At 41.2% G+C, this 18,616-nt stretch overlaps 1 protein-coding gene and 1 pseudogene across 14 annotated transcripts in view; one reads left to right on the plus strand and one right to left on the minus strand.

Moving 5' to 3' along the window:
* LOC147004899 (protein DBF4 homolog A-like) overlaps positions 1 to 18,616 on the minus strand; it is a 390,457-nt gene that overhangs the window by 52,237 nt on the left and 319,604 nt on the right. The window lies entirely within an intron of this gene.
* LOC147004900 (sperm motility kinase X-like) lies at positions 9,925 to 17,411 on the plus strand (annotated as a pseudogene).

Consider the following 18,616-nt stretch of genomic DNA (forward strand, 5'->3'; position numbering starts at 1 on the left):
CGGTATGAGAAAGTACTCTCTACAACACTGAAGGAGAAAGATAATCATTTACCCAGCTATAAGCTATTCAATCTACAATGGTGACCTGCATGCAAGACACTCCAGTACAATACTGTTATAAAGCTTGTAGGACTAACCAACCAATATCTGATTGAGTTTAAGGCCCACACCATGAGATGGCATCTGTTCCTAATACTGCTTGGATGGCCAGGACCCTCAAACTAGATAGGCCAGGATAAAAACAATTACTAGTGTTCTGATAAAGGAACATAGAAATAGGATGAATCCTAATGACATTCTGCTATACCCATGAATAGTGTCTTTCTCAGCTGCTAGAAAAGCTCCTTCCTGCAGGAAATGGGAACAATCACAGAGAACCACAAGAACAACGTGCAGATTAAGAAACCTTGGAACACCCAGTCCTAAAAGTGATGTCTTCACCAAATGGCTTCTCTCAGGGTTCAGGGAATTGCAGAAGAGCCAGTGGGAAGGAAGACAACAAGGAAACCAGGGTCTTCTAGAAACATCAAGACTGATGCACATCTGAACTCACAGAGACTGGCAGTGTGTGTACACAGGGCCTGCATGGCTCTAAGCCAAATGGAATCCTAGTTAAGAGGGAAGTAGATACAAGTTATCATCCCTAACCTGGGATTTATCTCCAACTGATAGTCTCTCATAAAGGAAAAGTGAGTTTTATTCCCAATGGTGTTGCATGAGGCATACGAATCACACTTAAGGGCAGGCTCCATGGCCAATGGGAGATGGCCAACACAAACTAAATGGTATTTTTAGAGAGATTGGGGGGGGGTGCTTCATAATGCATTGTCTTGGAATTTGCCTATATTTATGGTTTCAAGTTTTGTGTTTTCATGAGAGTTCTGTGTATGTGAATATATGTGTCTGCATCAATATGTATTTCTTGTGATTTTTTTCTTTGCTCATTTTTTGTCCCATTATGGTTTGCTTGTTTTTATTTTATATTTTTATTTTACAAGTCTGCTTTCTAATGTGTGTGTTTATGAGACAGAGGGGTGGATGGGAAAGAGACCAAGATAGAGTGTGCCACTTTGGGTGAAAGGAAAAATGGGAAGATCGTAGAGAGAATGGAGAGGGGACTATAATGAGAATATACTATATGAAGAAAATCTATTTTCAATAAAAATAATTCTGGGGTTCTGTTCTTATAAAAATACAATGATTTAATTACAAAAAGCCAAAGTCTTAATATACTCCTACAATCATTGCTCAGAATATAAATATCAAAGAAACATTTCTCTGGATTGTATTGTGTTCAAATGCTTAAGTGGAAAAGTAGGTACTTGCGTTTTGACTTGAGTTTCATTAAAAAAAAAAACCTTGATGAGTTCTGGCTTCAGATTATCACAACATTTCCATCAGCTCATAAAATATCAATACACATAGTTTTGTCATTTCAGACTCTACACGTATGTGACACTGTGTTCCCAGAACTGGTGACTATAAAGACCAAATCTGAATCAATTCTGAAAAAAAATCTGAGGATATTCTGTAGCTTGCAATATCCAATATTCAGCTAAGATGCAATACCTTATTTAAAAATAAACTGCATTTATCTTATTGGTATGAAATTTTAATTTCCTCCTTGATACATAAAGGATTGCCTCAAATTAAATTTCTTTCAGATTTATTATAAAAGTTTCTAACATATTTTATCCATGGATCCTTGAATCCTCAGATGTAAAACCAGCAGATAGGAAGGTAAAATTGTACACATTTTGAAGATCTAACTATATAATGGTATTTTTCTTGGAACAAATTTCCCATAGCCTATAGAAATTCCTCGATTCATAAATTGCTCCTCAGGAAAACATCCAATGGGATCGCACATTGTCTATGAGAGATGGAAATGTAATATAGCCAAGTAGCTCCTTGCTTAGCAAAGATGTTCTGTCTCTTAAAGGAATTAACATGGGGTCTAATTCTATTCTGAAAGGCCAACACAGATATACACATCTCCACAGAATTACTACCTTTTGTTATTGTTAGCATGTTGTGTGTAAGAGAAGACAGACCGAAAAAACATTGTGAGAAGGCATTTCTAAATATGAAGTACAAACAGAATTATCATGCAAGCTTTTTAAAAAAAATTTCCTTGCCAAGTAATTACATTTAAAAAATAGTCTCTATATTCTGTCTATGTCTATGTCTCTCTGTTTCTCTCCATAATATGGAAGATAATAATATAAAATGCAAACATTTGGGCAATGCTCATTAGCCCTCAGGGGCATCTCTGATATTCAGAGTGATACCAAGGCTGGAGAATGGTCATCCAGCCAGAGCAAGAGAAGGTACCTCTGCTTTGTGTAGCCATGTCTCGTCCAAGCTGTAAACCTGCTGAACTAACCAATGACTCTATGCATTACCAAGGTCTGAGAAGTCATTAAAGATCAGTGATGGAAACCAAAATATACTTATAACATCATGTCACACAGAGCAGAAAAAAAAATAAAACAAAACAAAGAACAGTATATCACTCTAGACAGAGATGCAGCAGAAATAGTAAATGAAATGGAGAAAATGTGAGAAATTGTTATGCATGGAAACAATGATCAGAAAAAAATTAAATTGAACTAAATATAAATTTTAATTATATAATAGGCTAACAAAGTAACAGCAAGACCAAGGGGCCTCTCTCCCCAATGAGAGCCAACTAGGCCATCTTCTGTTACATATGCAGCTAAAGACATGAGCTCTGGGAGGTATTTTAGTTCATATTGTTGTTCCACCTATAGGGTTGCAGACCCCTTCACCTCCTTGGGTATTTTCTTGAGCTCCTCCATTGGGTTCCCTGTGTTTCATCCAATAGATGACTGTGAGCATCCACTTTATATGTAACATATAAAGTAACAGAAACTGTTATGAATTATGGGTACCAACTTTTAAAATTCTTTTAACAACTTTGTGAACCACAGACATTTTAAAATAAATACATTGAGACACAGAATTCCAGTAACCCACCCAATCATAAACCATTTAAAAGCCAACAGAGAAGGGATTCAAATCCTGGTGTCCATCTCCAGGATTTATACTTGGAGAAACTATATTTCATTTTACCTTTGCATATGCATGTGTTTGTGTCTGTGTAAAACCTTCGCTCTACTTGCTTTCACTTAATTGTTCTACATCTTGACTAGAGGTCTGTGTGGTTATCTCTAACTAGTACCTGCCATTATGATATAAGAAGAATCTTTTCTTTTTAATTTTTTATTAGATAGTTTCTTCATTTACATTTCCAATGCTATCCCAAAAGTCTCCCATACCCTCTCCCCCCACTCCCCTTCCCACCCACTATCACTTCTTGGCCCTGGCGTTCCCCTGTACTGGGGCATATAAAGTTTGCAAGACCAAGGGGCCTCTCTTCCCAATGAGAGCCAACTAGGCCATCTTCTGTTACATATGCAGCTAAAGACATGAGCTCTGGGAGGTATTTTAGTTCATATTGTTGTTCCACCTATAGGGTTGCAGACCCCTTCAGCTCCTTGGGTATTTTCTTGAGCTCCTCCATTGGGTTCCCTGTGTTTCATCCAATAGATGACTGTGAGCATCCACTTCTGTATTTGCCAGGCACTGGCATAGCCTCACACAAGACAGCTATATCGGGGTCCTTTCAGAAAAATCTTGCTGGCATGTGCAATAGTGTCTGCATTTGGTGGCTGATTATGGGATAGATCCCGGGTGGGGTAGTCTCTGTAACTCCTTCCATGGATATTTTGTTCCCTATTCTAAAGAGGAATGAAGTATCCACACTTTGGACTTCCTTCTTCTTGAGTTTCATATGTTTTGCAAATTGTATCTTGGGTATTCTAAGTTTCTGGGCTAATAATCACTTATCAGTGAGTGCATACCAAGTGGCTTCTTTTGTGATTGGGTTACCTCACTCAGGATGATATCCTCCAGACACATCCATTTGCCCAAGAATTTTAAAAATTCATTGTTTTTAATAGCTGAGTAATACTCCACTGTGTAAATGTACCACATTTTTTTTTTGTATCTATTCCTCTGTTGAGGGACATCTGGATTCTTTCCAGATTCTGGCTATAATATACAAGGCTGCTATGAACATAGTGGAGCATGTGTCCTTATTACCAGTTGAAACATCTTCTGGGTATATGCCCATGAGAGGTATTGCTGGATCTTCCTGTAATACTATGTCCAATTTTCTGAGGAACTGCCAGACTGATTTCCAGAGTGGTTGTACAAGCTTGCAATCCCAACAGCAATGGAGAAGTGTTCCTCTTTCTCCACATCCTCACCAGCATCTGCTCTCACCTGAATTTTTGATCTTAGCCATTCTGACTGGTGTGAGGAGGAATCTCAGGGTTGTTTTGATTTGCATTTCCCTGATGATTAAGGATGTTGAACATTCTTTCAAGTGTTTCTCAGCTATTCAGTATTCCTCAGTTGAGAATTCTTTGTTTAGCTCTGTACCCCATTTTTAGTGGGGTTATTTGAATTTCTAGAGTCCAGCTTCTTGAGTTCTTTGTATTGGATATTAGGCCCCTATCTGATTTAGGATTGGTAAAAATCCTTTCCCAATCTGCTAGTGGCTTTTTGTCTTATTGACAGTATCTTTTGCCTTACAGAAGTTTTGCAATTTTATGAGGTCCCATTTGTAGATTCTTGATCTCACAGTACAAGCCATAGCTGTTCAAGAATTTTCCCCCTGTACCCATATTTTTGAGGCTTTTCCCCACTCACTCATCTATAAATTTCAGTGTCTCTTGTTTTATGTGGAGGTCTTTGATCCACTTAGACTTGAGCTTTGTACAAGGATATAAGAATGGACCAATTCACATTCTTTTACATGATAACCCCCAGTTGTGCCAGCACCATTTGTTGAAAATGCTGTCTTTTTTTCCACTGGATGGTTTTAGCTCCCTTGTCAAAGATCAAGTGACCATAGGTGTGTGGGTTCATTTCTGGGTCTTCAATTCTATTCCATTGATCTACCTGTCTGTGGCTATACCAGTACCATGCAGTTTTTATCACAATTGCTCTGTAGTACAGCTTGAGGTCAGGCATGGTTATATGAAGAATCTTAAACCTTTGGTCCTATGAAAGTCCCTGCTGTACTCTGGAAATTTTCTGAGAGGGAAGATAATGCCATGGTTAATATTGTTATAATAATATTTTTCCTAAGTCTCCAGTTATTGGCACAAGGCTTTATAAGAACCCCAAAATCTGTTCTGTGACTGTCATTCTTGCATATGAGGCCATGAATGATGATGGACCCCTGGCTAACTCATGGGCTGCAGAGAGCTTCGATGTTGTTAAAATGTCAATGTGCTGTGGATAACATGCCAGAGCACATGTCAATGTTTGGGACCTCTATCCTTCCTTCCTCCAAACATTTGTGTGCTCCCTGTTCCTTTGCAGTCATTTCACCTGGCTGTTTCCAGACTGCACCTTTTACAGTGAACTAGGGAATCCAAGTGTGTTTAGTTCTGTGTGTACCTTGTTTTAGTGAAGTATTTAACCAAAAGAGGAAGTTGTGGGAACCATTATTAATGGATATCTGGTTAGACCTTAGGGGATTGTGATTGGCATTTGAAGGGTGAGCAGTCATGTGACACTCAGCTTTTAATCTGTAGTGCTTGTGGGCTTAGTGTCAGATCTAAGTTATGTCTTCAGAAAAACCAGCAGATATCCAAATTGTTTATTGCATGCAGAAATAGCACAAAGAGAGTGCTGAAAGTGTTGGGCTTGAAAAGAGGACCAATGCCATAGAAGGAAGAGCTAATCAGAAAACCACACCAGGAGGAATGACTGGCATTTCTTCAGTGAAAGCCCAGTGCTGCTGAATTGTGATAGGAACACTGAGAAAGAAAACCCAGCCTTTTGCTGCTCACAGGGCTTCTCAGAGCTTAAATTCATCTCAGGAATGTAAATCAAGAGTTAATTCACAACATCTGTCCAGGATCTTCTGGCTTTCACAGTCTCTGGTGAAAAGTCTGGTGTAACTCTGATAGGCCTGCCTTTATATGTTACTTGACCCTTTTCTCTTACTGCTTTCAATATTCTATCTTTATTTAGTGCATTTGTTGTTCTGATTACTATGTGTCGGGAGGAATTTCTTTTCTGGTCCAGTCTATTTGGAGTTCTGTAGGCTTCTTGTATGTTCATGGGCATCTCTTTCTTTAGGTTTGGGAAGTTTTCTTCTATTATTTTGTTGAAGATATTTGGGGCCCTTTAAGTTGAAAATCTTCATTCTCATCTACTCCTATTATCCGTAGGTTTGGTCTTCTCATTGTGTCCTGGATTTCCTGGATGTTTTGAGTTAGGATCTTTTTGCATTTTGCATTTTCTTTGATGGTTGTGCCGATGTTCTCTATGGAATCTTCTGAACCTGAGATTCTCTCTTCCATCTCTTGTGTTCTGTTGCTGATGCTCGCATCTATGGTTCCTGATTTCTTTCCTAGGGTTTCTATCTCCAGAGTTGTCTCTGTTTGAGTTTTCTTCAATGTTTCTAGTTCCATTTTTAGACCTTGGATGGTTTTGTTCAATTCCATCACCTGTTTTGTTGTGTTTTCCTGTAATTCTTTAAGGGATTTTTGTGTTTCCTCTTTAAGGTCTACTACCTGTTTAGCAGTGTTTTCCTATAATTCCTTGAGGGATTTTTGTGCATCCCCTTTAAGGGCTTCTACCTGTTTAGCAGTGTTCTCTTGCATTTCTTTAAGTGAGTTATTAATGCCCTTCTTAAAATCCTCCACCAGTATCGTGAGATGTGATTTTAGATCAGAATCTTGCTTTTCAGGTGTGTTGGGGTATCCAGGATTCGCTGTGGTGGGCATACTAGGTTCTGATGATGCCCAGTGGTCCTGGTTCCTGTAGTAAGATTCTTTTGTTTGCCTTTTGCCATCTGGTAAGCTCTGGTGTCAGATGTTCTAGCTGTCTCTGACTGGAGCTTGTTCCTCCTGTGATTCTTTAGGCTCTGGCAGCATCCTGGAAGACCAACTCTTTCCAGTGTCCAAGTGATCAGAGCACTCTCTGCAGGCAGGCTCTCCTCTTGCAGGGAAGATGCACAGAACTCTTGAGCTCAGACCCATCTCCGGGTTCCTGGGGTCAGAGCCCTCCCTGGAGGCCAACTCTCCTCTGGCAAGGAAGGTGTCCAGGGGTCTGGGTCTCAGCTCTGCCTCCTGGCTAAGGATGGAGGCCCAAAGGGACCCTGTCCAAGAAACTCTGTTGCTTCTGCTGCCCACGTGCTCTCCTGCATGGACTGGTCTCAGTGATCCCAAGAATCTGGGAGTGCTAGGGCCTGCCTTTGTGCTTTAACCCTGTTGATGCTAGCACAAGACCCTCTGGGTTTTTTGGAACTGATGTTGCGTTCCACTCACCAGTGATGATCCCAGGGTCCCGGGTGTCCTAAGGGTGCCTGCAGCATGGAGAGTCCTCTGGGGACCTTAGGGCCCTCTGCAGAGATCCCGCGGAAGGATCAGTAAAATTAACATAGTAAAAATGACCATCTTTTCAAAAGCAATATATAGATATAGAGATAGAAGGAGCAATTTTAAAATTCATCTGGATTTAAAACAAACAAACAAACAAAAATCAAACCAGGATAGGGAAAACTATTCCCCAAAATAAAAGAATTTCTAGGGGAGTCACCATCCTTGACCTCAAGCTGTACTACAGAGCAATAGAGATAAAACCTGCATGGTATTGGTACTGTGACAGTAACCAGCTCTAGTTTTGGGGCCTGATGTTGGAACATGTGGCTCACAAAAATCTATGTTGAATCTTCAGCCCGATTTGAGACCTTTGTGGTAGCAACCCAGGTGTTCACAATCATGAAAGAATGTGTCCCCTATAGAATAGGGCCTGACACCAAATCCCAACACTATTGCTGATGCTGTGTTGTGCTTGCAGACATAGGTCTTACATGGCTATCCTCTATGGGGCTCAACCATCATCTGACTGGCATAGATGGAGATACTTAGAGGAGGCAAACATTGGACTGAGCTAGAGGACCTCTATGGAAGAGTTAGGGGAAGGACTGAAGGAGCTGAAAGGGGATTGTAACCTTGTCTATATGAAAAGAAAAAGAAATGAAAGAGAGTTTCATTTCCCAGGACCATGTGAGAATATACAACAAAATACCATGTTAGAGCAAAATAAAAGGCCTTGTATACCCTTAGCATCCTGGCACTCAATACACATCAAACATCCTGAATATCCTGTTCTTTAACTTACCAATCTCCAAACGTACAAGAAATGGATTTCTGTTGTTTATATGTTTCCCAGTATAAGGCACTTTGTTGTAGAACAGGATGAGATTTTGACCTTTGAAGATTCTCTATCTCCCATGCCTACAGCTTTTGCTGTCTGTATGATTCTAGGCTGATGTTCTTCTCTTTGGATCATCACGAAGATGTCTGCCTTCTGTCTCCTGGGCTTCTAGGTCTCTGATGAGAAATCTAATAAGAGTCTTTTGGGGAAGCTATGACCAAACTCCCTTCCTCTAAGTCCCACATACTTTAGTAACTTGCTCTAGGGTGTTTGAAAAAGAATATTTTGTGACAGGACAACAACATTGAGGGGCATAGTTTGGACAGCAAGTATATAGAGAGAAATGACTACTTTGAACAAAGATATGTTGAGGTCTGTAAGAGACAGTTGTTAGCACAGATTTTGGGTCCTACTCCCAAAGGACATAGGAGCATCCTCTGGGTTGTTCACTTTTTTACTGGTAAATATCAGTCTATTGTGGATGGGCCTGGTGCTGTTTTGTATTTTGATGCTAATTCTGCTCTCCTGGGAGGGGCTGTGGACAAGGAAGAGTCACATACCCAGGTGACTTCTTGTGAACCAATCCTTTAATAAATGAAGGAGCCAATAACTGAGCGAGTAAGAGGGACTTCCCAGTTGGACAGAGAAAGAGAGGAAGCAGGAGAGAATTAGGCTTTTTGGAAGGTTATAGCATGAGGACAAGATGTAATAATGACTAGTCTCCCCATTTCAATGGCAGATCCTGTCTGTGGGAACATAGCAAGCTGGGTGGAGACATTTCAAGAGCTCTGGGTCAGAGAGTCTCCATGGGATAGAAACAGGTTGGCCACTGCTTGCCAGTGACTGGCCAGCCAGGTACCACGGGGCAGAGAGTTGTAGGTGCCTGGCAGTTGTGCGGGAACTTGTTGGTTCTTTTTAAAATGTTTCCTGCAACCAGAGTCTATACCCATTAAAGCATAAAGGTTTGGGGGCCTATATTATCATTATTCCTACTACTGTTTCTATTACCTTTAGAGTGGAGACAGTTCTTATTGTGGTTTGAATTAAAAAAAAAAATCCCCTATAGACACTTGTGTCAGAACTCATGGTCTCTAGCTGGTAATACTGCGAAGGGAAGCTGGAATCTAGCTTTAAAAGGTAGGCTCCTAGCTCTAGGAAGGAATTTCCTGACCTGGCATTGGATATGGGGTGACCAGCAGTACTGTGTGAACAGCCACATGCTATCACTCTACATCATGCTTTCCCTGTTCCCTCAAAGTGTGAGCCAAAATAAACCATTCTGTTGCTTCTGGTTGGGCACTTGGTAGCAGTGACTGCAGAGTAGCTAATACAGTCTTCTGGGACAGGAGTGTGGCCATCCCTCATTGGTCCATGTTTTGCTCTGACCTCACAAAGAACCACTGTGATAAATGACAGACACCTGCCCATAAAATGTACTGCCCAGGGCTGGTTTTTGTCCTTTTGGTGCGGAGAGTGGTTTGGTGGTGTTTTGGGAGACGTGGACTGTGGTGATAATTTTGAACTTGGATTCTGGGGAAAATTTGGATTGGACTTTGGTTACGTTTTTGGACTCGGATTTTGGCGAAGGTTTCTGAACTGGACATTGGTTACGTTTTTTGGACTCGGATTTTGGCGAAGGTTTCTGAACTGGACATTGGTTACGTTTTTTGGACTCGGATTTTGGCGAAGGTTTTTTTTCTGACTTGGACATTGGTTACGTTTTTGGACTCGGATTTTGGCGAAGGTTTTTTGTTTTATTTGGACACTGGTTACGTTTTTGTACTCGGATTTTGGTGAACCTGCTTGGACTTTGACAAGGTAAGCCCTTTTCTCACTTTACTGCTTGAGGTTTGCAGGTAATGGTTTTAGTTTTCTTTTTTTTCTTTTTTCTTTTTTTTTAGTTTGTCTTTGATTTTAGATTTTCTTTTTTACATAGTTTAAATTATCATCGTTAATTACCTTCAATTTGTCTTTTTCTACCTACTCATTTTCATTGCCATTTATTTACTTTTTAAAGTTTTTGTTAATAAACATTAAGCATAAAGTAGGACAGTTCCCTAAAACATTTCTGAATATGCACATAATGTACTTTAAGAATATTCACCTAATCTAAGAACCTGTACCCCAGTCCCTTCTTTCTTCTTTCCATTCCTAATGAATCCCTTTTACTACAGGCCCCTTCCCCTACCTATGCTTCAGCACTTGAGAGCCAGTATCTCTGCACTGGCTTGTTAAACACGACGGGGTGATTTCCAGATCCATGATCTTCTTTTTAAATGACAATTCCATTCTTCAGCTGAGCATGTGATTCTTTTTTTTTTCAATTTTTAATATTTTTATTACATATTTTCCTCAATTACATTTCCAATGCTATCCCAAAAGTCCCCCATAGTGCCCCCCACTTCCCTACCCACCCATTCCCATTCTTATGGCCCTGGCATTCCCCTATATTGGGGCATATAAAGTTTGCAAGTCCAATGGGCCTCTCTTTCCATTGATGGCCGACTAGGTCATCTTTCGATACATATGCAGCTAGAGACAAGAGCTCCGGGGTTCTGGTTAGTACATCATGTTGTTCCAACAATAGGGTTGCAGATCCCTTTAGCTCCTTGGGTACTTTCTCTAGCTTCTCCATTGGGAGCCCTGTGATACATCCAATAGCTGAATGTGAACATCCACTCCTGTGTTTGCTAGGCCCCGGCATCGTCTCACAAGAGACAGCTATATTTGGGTCCTTTCAGCAAAATCTTACTAGTGTATGCAATGGTGTCAGCGTTTAGAAGCTGCTTATGGGAAGGATCCCTGGATACGGCAGTCTCTAAATGGTCCATCCTTTCATCACAGCTACGAACTTTGTCTCTGTAACTCCTTCCCTGGGTGTTTTGTTCCCAATTCTAAGAAGGGGCACAGTGTCCACACTTTGGTCTTCAATCTTCTTGAGTTTCATGCGTTTAGCAAATTGTATCTCATATCTTGGGTATCCTAAGTTTTGGGCTAATATCCACTTATCAGTGAATACATATTGTGTGAGTTCTTTTGTGATTGTGTTACTTCACTCAAGATGATGCCCTCCAGGTCCATCCATTTGGCTAGGAATTTCATAAATTCATTCTTTTTAATAGCTGAGTAGTACTCCATTGTGTAAATGTACCATAATTTCTGTATCCATTCCTCTGTTGAGGGACATCTGGGTTCTTTCCAGCTTCTGGCTATTATAAATAGGGCTGCTATGAACATAGTGGAGCATGTGTCCTTTTTACCGGTTGGGACATCTTCTGGATATATGCCCAGGAAAGGTATTGCTGGATCCTCCAGTAGTACTATGTCCAATTTTCTGAGGAACCGCCAGACTGATTTCCAGAGTGGTTGTACAAGCTTGCAATCCCACCAACAATGGAGGAGTTTTCCTCTTTCTCCACATCCTCGCCAGCATCTGCTGTCACCTGAATTTTTGATCTTAGCCATTTGGACGGGTGTGAGGTGGAATCTCAGGGTTGTTTTGATTTGCATTTCCCTGATGATTAAGGATGTTGAACATTTTTTCAGGTGCTTCTCTGCCATTCGGTATTCCTCAGGTGAGAATTCTTTGTTCAGTTCTGAGCCCCATTTTTTAATGGGGTTATTTGACTTTCTGGAGTCCACCTTCTTGAGTTCTTTATATATATTGGATATTAGTCCCTTATCTGATTTAGGATAGGTGAAGATCCTTTCCCAATCTGTTGGTGGTTTTTTTGTCTTATTGATGGTGTCTTTAGCCTTGCAGAAGCTTTGTAGTTTCATGAGGTCCCACTTGTCAATTCTCGATCTTACAGCACAAACCATTACTGTTCTATTCAGGAATTTTTCCCCTGTGCCCATATCTTCAAGGCTTTTCCCCACTTTCTCCTCTATAAGTTTCAGTGTCTCTGGTTTTATGTGTAGTTCCTTAATCCACTTAGACTTGACCTTAGTACAAGGAGATAGGAATGGATCTATTCGCATTCTTCTACATGTTAACAACCAGTTGTGCCAGCACCATTTGTTGAAAATGCTGTCTTTCTTCCACTGGATGTTTTTGCCCTTCCATTTCTATGCAGCGTTGTCAATCGGTGGTGGTTGTTGCAGCCCTGGCAGGACTGGATGAATCCATCTTGATCAGGAAGTTTGGAAGCCCTTTCAAGGGCTGTTGAATTCTGTGTGAGGCATTAAGCTCTCAGACTAAGGATTATTGTGTCTGTGTTCACAGGTGTTGACTATGTTACTATGACTCTTGTTACTGTGCCCATGTGGCCTCAGTATCTGCGAAATACATTCTCTAAGGATGAATCTTGATTGCTCCTGCTCCTCTTTCTAGTTTAGTAAATAGTTTCAGAAGTACTGGTGTGGGCTCTTCTTTAAAGATTTGATGAAAATCACCAATGAGTTTGTCTGGTCTGGCCTCTTCTTATTTTTATTGTTGTTAAGAAATTCTTTTAAATTACTATTTAAATCTTTTTGCATTTTTGTTTGAAATTTGATTTTTGAGATTTGTTTGTTTCTTTGTTTTCAAGACAGGGTTTCTCTGTGTAGCCCTGGCTGTCCTGGAACTCACTTTGTAGACCAGGCTGGCCTCGAACTCAGAAATCCACCTGCCTCTGCCTCCCGAGTGCTGGGATTAAAGGCGTGCGCCACCACACCTGGCAATTTTTGAGAATTTTACATGATATTTTGGTTGTATTTATCCTTTCCCCTAACTCCACCCAGATCCTCCACTCGGCATTTCCTACTATCCTGGTTTGGGTCGTTTGTTTTGTGTCTGGCCATCCAGTACAGTTTCTCTTGTCTTCATACTCTCAGGTATGTGGCGTTCCACTGAAGAGTAGTCTGTCCAACCTTATCCGTAAGGGGCCACATCCTTAAAATTGATAGCTCTCCTGACAGCTATCAGTTTTGAAGGGCTCATCAGCTAGGTGTGTGATTTCCTGTCCACCTCCCCTCTTCATGAGATTTTGACTGACTTGAGCCTAAGCAGGTCACAATGCTGTGAGTTCATATGTGCAACTCCCTCCTTTACCCAGAAAACACTGGAGCTTTTTGCCATCAACTGCCTCTGACTCATACAGTCTTCAGTTTGGATGTTTTCCCTCTTTTTAGTTTTAGTTGGTAGTTTAATGTGTATCTAGAGGTTCATCAATTTTTTCTAGATTTTTCCACTTCACTGGAACATTTTTAAGACATTCCCTACTGATTGTTTGGATGTCTGGATTCCATTTGTATATTCCACTGTATACTGCATTATCTTCTCCCTAATATTGTTAATGTATATCTTCCAATTTCTATGAGTTATCTTGGGGAAGATTACTTGTTATTGTTATCCTTAGAATAAACAAGTCTTTGTTACCAGAGTGGTTTTGAATATGCTTGGCCCAGGGAGTGGCACTATTAACAGGTATCACCTTGTTGGATGAAGTGTGCCACTGTCCAGGTGGGTTTTGAGCTCCTACTCCTAACTTCTAAGAAGAGACAGTCTTCTCTTAACAGTCTTCAGATGAAGATGTAGAACTCTCATCTCCTCCTGCTTCATGCCTGCCAGTATGCTGCCATATTCTTACATTGGTGATAATGGACTGAACTCCCAAACCTGTAAGGCAGCTTCAAATACGTATTGTCTTTAATATGAGTTGCCTTGGTCATGGAGGCTATTCATAGCTAAAAATCCCAAACTAAGACAGTTACATTGGTCTTTGTATTATTTTTGTCTTCATTTCATCAATTCATATTCTGAACTTGATTCTAATTCTTTTGGATTTTGCTTGTTCTAATATTTCTATGACTGTGACATGCATCATTAGATCATTTGGACAACTTTTGTGTTTGTATTAGCACAGGAATTTAAGGCTATAAATGTTTCTCTTAGACCCACTTTTACTTCCCTTTTTTCTTGCATCCCTAGGTGTTGTGGACACTGACCACAAAACAATTGACTTATCAGCAATGATGAAGAGGTGGCAAGCATGTGAGGACCTCAGGTCCAACCCCTTTGGCGAATTCGCCATAACAGAAAATTATAAAATATTAACAACCCTTGGCCAAGGATCCTTTGGAGAGGTAAAACTGGCGAGCCATCTCCCCACACAAACAAAAGTAGCAATAAAAATCCTCCCCAAAAGCAGGGGAAACCCCCTTGTGCAATCCGAAATCGAAATCATGAAATCCCTTGATCATCCCCATATTATTAAACTTTTAGAAATAATCGACACCTCCAGAAACATTTTCATCATTCTGGAGCATGCTGTGGGAGGAGAGCTGCTGAGTAGAATTGAAGAGTGTGGCTATCTAGCAGAGGAGGAGTGCCACAGACTGTTTAAACAGATGGTGTATGCACTCCAGTATTGTCACCAGAAAGGGATTGTCCACCGGGACTTAAAGCCAGAAAACATCTTATTGGACCACAGAGGAGATGTAAAGCTTGCTGATTTTGGATTGGGCACCAAGATAATCACGGGCCAGAAGCTGGTCAAGTTCTGTGGAACCCTCCCTTACTGTGCCCCAGAAATGTTGCAAGGTAGAGGGTACGATGGTCGGGCCACTGATGTCTGGAGCTTGGGGGTGGTTCTTTATTTTATGGCCACAGGGCACCTCCCTTTCAAGGGATATGGCTATGAAGCAACAAAGCAGAAGATCTTTGAAGGAAAGTACTCTAGGAGTTTTAGTCTCTCACCAGAACTTTGGGATGTGATAGCCAAATTGCTAACTATCAACCCTGGAGAGAGGCCAACAGTCCAAGAGATTGCCAGATTCACGTGGCTAAAATATGACAACGAAGCTTCTCCTGCTTCCATGGGAGAGAACACTGAAAGCCACCCGGACCCCAGTATAATCAAACTCATGCGTTTCCTGGGATACAATCCAGAAGAGATAAGAGAAAGTTTGCGGGAGAAAAAGTTCAACTCGGTGATGGCTACTTATTTAATGCTACAACAACAACAACATTTACCACAGGAAGACAAGACAACAAAAAAACCAGATCCAAGGCCGTGTGATAGAATGTTGGAAAACACAGAGCCAACCATAAAAAACCAAGTAGAAGTAAGGAGGGCAACTAGTATGCCTATCCTTTCCACCGTCAGTTTTGAGAAGGTAAAGAGAACTACAATGAGCCACTCTATGCCACCCACCTGGAACTGCTTCAAGAAGCAGACAACTCCACTCAACAGCATCAGCCCCCAGCTTGTCCAGAAGGCTCACTACATGAGGAGAATCTGGGAGACAGAGATCAGTGACACCTCGGAAGAAATATCTACTGGAGAGTCTTTGGAATATCCAAACCTCATGGGACAGGCTCACTACATGAGGAGAATCTGGGAGACAGAGATCAGTGACACCTCGGAAGAAATATCTACTGGAGAGTCTTTGGAATATCCAAACCTCATGGGACAGGCTCACTACATGAGGAGAATCTGGGAGACAGAGATCAGTGACACCTCGGAAGAAATATCTACTGGAGAGTCTTTGGAATATCCAAACCTCATGGGACAGGCTCACAACATAAGGAGAATCTGGGAGACAGAGATCAGTGACACCTCGGAAGAAATATCTACTGGAGAGTCTTTGGAATATCCAAACCTCATGGGACAGGCTCACTACATGAGGAGAATCTGGGAGACAGAGATCAGTGACACCTCGGAAGAAATATCTACTGGAGAGTCTTTGGAATATCCAAACCTCATGGGACAGGCTCACTACATGAGGAGAATCTGGGAGACAGAGATCAGTTACACCTCGGAAGAAATATCTACTGGAGAGTCTTTGGAAGATCCAAACATCATGGGACAGCTCCACATTGTTACTACACCTGGACAAATGGACATCATGAACACACAAGTTACATCACCTCCATTCTCCAGGAAGGAGGCCAAGGGTGAGGGTCCTGCTCTACAACAGAGAGAGTCCAGACCATCCTCCCGAAATACACTCCAGGGACACCTCCATGACAGGTGTCAGACTGCGCCCCAGGCCCCCTTTCGAAGACGGGCCTGGAAGACCCTAAGGAACGGATTTCTAAGAGGCCTGCGAACTTTATGTTGCTGCCTGCCAATCCAAAGCAGTGCACCCTGACCAACAACAGAGGCCTGCCTGGCTCTGAGTCAAAAGAGCCATGGAGGTAGCCATGGTACCAGGTAAGTGGAGAGACTACAATACACTTCTACCTCTAGGTTTTTTGTTTAAAATAATGTCAATTTCTTTAAAGAAAAAATATTTATTTACTGTATGTGCATGGAAGTTAACCAGCCAGAGTCAGTTCTGTCTTTACACCCTATCTGTCTGAGGGAATGGATTAACGTCCCCACCCTTGGTAGCAAATGCTTGCACTCACTGAACACTTTCCTGGACTAAATGATATGCTTTGAAATAAACAGGTTACAAGAATATACATCTTAGGGGTTGGTGGTAATGTATTATCACTGATAAATCCAATCCCACGGTATCCTTTGTGAGTAACTTCACCACATGTAGAGGGCAGAGGACAGTGTCTTGAGCCTGGCCAGGGTGTTGGAGGAGGGTGGGGGAAGGGATCAGTGGAGCACTCGGGAAGAACCAGCCTGACAGCCCATGCCAGCACAGGGCCAGCACAGTGAAGCATAAGTCCTGAAGATTTCTACTAAGATCTCTCTTTCTTATGTCTGTTTGAAGAGCATTTACAGGCACTGTGCTCCCTGAAAACTGATACCAGAGAGTGAAGAGCAGCCTACTGAGGATGCACACAGATACAGGAGAGGGCCAGGGAGGAATTTCCCATTGTTGGATGCCGGGACACACAAACACACACACGGACACACAAACACACACACAGTGAGAGAGAAAGAGAGGGGGAGTGAGAGAGAGAGAGAGAGAGAGAGAGAGAGAGACAGAGAGAGACAGAGAGAGAGAGAGACAGAGAGAGAGAGAGAGAAGAGCATTCCTTTGGCATTTTTGCTGCTTTTGAAATTAGTTGAAATGGTGAGAATCTGTATTCCAAACAAAGTATTATCATATTTTTTGTGACTCTAGTTGTCTCTCCAAATTTGTATTGCCTTGTCTACACCCTTATCTGAAACATTAACCAGTTCATCTTCATAGGAGCCATGTGAAGCCAGATCATGTCATGGTGCACACTACCCCAGGGCATCTGAGAGCTTAAAAGGTAAATTCCACCAAGTAAGTTTTGAGTGGAGCCAAAGTGAAATATGAAGTGTTTAATAGTTGAAGCCAGAGCAGGACCTGTTTCCAAGCATGATCATGGATAAGAACCTGTTGTAAGAAAACAAGTGTGGGTTCATTTCTGGGTCTTCAATTCTATTCCATTGGTCTATTTGTCTGTCACTATACCAGTACCTTGCAGTTTTTATCACAATTGCTCTGTAGTAGAGCTTTAGGTCCGGCATGGTGATTCCACCAGAGGTTCTTTTAACCTTGAGAAGAGTTTTTGCTATCCTAGGTTTTTTGTTATTCCAGATGAATTTGCAGATTGCACTTTCTAATTCGTTGAAGAATTGATTTGGAATTTTGATGGGGATTGCATTGAATCTGTAGATTGCTTTTGGCAAGATAGCCATTTTTACAATGTTGATCCTGCCAATCCATGAGCATGGGAGATCTTTCCATCTTCTGAGATCTTCTATAATTTCTTTCTTCAGAGACTTGAAGTTTTTATTATACAGATCTTTCACTTCCTTAGTTAGAGTCACACCAAGATATTTTATATTATTTGTGACTATTGAGAAGGGTGTTGTTTCCCTAATTTCTTTCTCAGCCTGTTTATTCTTTGTGTAGAGAAAGGCCATTGATTTGTTTGAGTTAATTTTATATCCAGCTACTTCACCGAAGCTGTTTATCAGGCTTAGGAGTTCTCTGGTGGAATTTTTAGGGTCACTTATATATACTATTATATCATCTGCAAAAAGTGATATTTTGACTTCATCTTTTCCAATTTGTATCCCTTTGATCTCCTTTTGTTGTCGAATTGCTCTGGCTAGGACTTCAAGTACAATGTTGAATAGGTATGGAGAAAGTGGACAGCCTTGTCTAGTCCCTGATTTTAGAGGGATTGCTTCAAGCTTCTCACCATTTACTTTGATGTTGGCTACTGGTTTGCTGTAGATTGCTTTTATCATGTTTAGGTATGGGGCTTGAATTCCTGATCTTTCCAAGACTTTTATCATGAATGGGTGTTGGATCTTGTCAAATGCTTTTTCCGCATCTAACTAGATGACCATGTATGTGGTTTTTGTCTTTGAGTTTGTTTATATACTGGATTACGTTGATGGATTTCCGTATATTGAACCATCCCTGCATCCCTGGGATGAAACCTACTTGGTCAGGATGGATGATTGTTTTGATGTGTTCTTGG

This window comes from Mus caroli, unplaced genomic scaffold, assembly GCF_978045245.1.
Source record: "Mus caroli unplaced genomic scaffold, Mus_caroli_1 scaffold_4, whole genome shotgun sequence".
Taxonomy (NCBI): Eukaryota; Metazoa; Chordata; class Mammalia; order Rodentia; family Muridae; genus Mus; species Mus caroli.